Source organism: Arachis ipaensis, chromosome B06, assembly GCF_000816755.2.
Source record: "Arachis ipaensis cultivar K30076 chromosome B06, Araip1.1, whole genome shotgun sequence".
Classification (NCBI taxonomy): domain Eukaryota; kingdom Viridiplantae; phylum Streptophyta; class Magnoliopsida; order Fabales; family Fabaceae; genus Arachis; species Arachis ipaensis.
This window is the reverse complement of record NC_029790.2, coordinates 129519145-129520085: the sequence shown is the minus strand read 5'-3', so window position 1 is coordinate 129520085 and position 941 is coordinate 129519145.

Here is a 941-nt window from a genome sequence, read left to right as displayed (position 1 = left end):
CATTAATTTTAAAGGTATAAACAACTAAAAAAATGAACAAAAAATAAGCAAAAAATAAAAAGAAAGTAAAAGAGGAAAGAACTAAAGTAAAATAGGCATAATCAATCAAAGATCTGTATCTTTAATCGGGACCTGAAAGTTCAAGGATTAGTATTACATTATGTAGGGTATCTGACCATCAGGATTAAGGAGACATTACAAGGTAAAGCACTCTCATACCGTGACCAGTTAGAGTTGCAACCTAATAATCAAAATTTTATTACTTGAAATTTTTCACTACCATAAATTAAGTAAAATGTTACCTTTGCTAATGATGGATATTTCTGTACCATGATTGCCCCATGATCTAATTCTGGGAGTATTCATAAGTGCTTACTAGCTAAACAATTTAAAAAACATAGATGAACTAAATCTGAAACATAGTTAAATTTCTAATATAAACATTTTAATTATAAATTTTTTAATACACAACAAATTAAAATTAGATAAATTAGGATTTAGATTTAACTACTCAAAATTAATTAGTGAGTTATTTGGAGTGGCAGTGTAGAAGACTCTTTTAGCGTGGTGGCAATACAGACGACAAAGGTAACCAATCAGCACGGCTGCAGTAGAATTTTTTTTTTAAATAAATTGAAAAAAATAGAAAAAGAAAGAGGACAACATACTTGGAGAGAGGAAGAAGGCAACTCCTACAACATAAGGAGTAGCAACGACAACAGTGACGGGAGCGACAAAAGCACATGCGATAGAGTGACCAATGCAATGCAAAGGAGTTCACGTAGTCTTTTAACGCTGTTGGTGGTGGCTGACGCTGGTGGAGAGGCTGCCAGAGGTGATTTAGAGAGAGAGAGAGGGGGAGGGAGGGAGGAGAGAGAGGGGGTAGGAGAGAGAGGAGAGAGAGAGAGAGAGAGAAGGGAGAAGGGAGAGAGAGTGGGTAG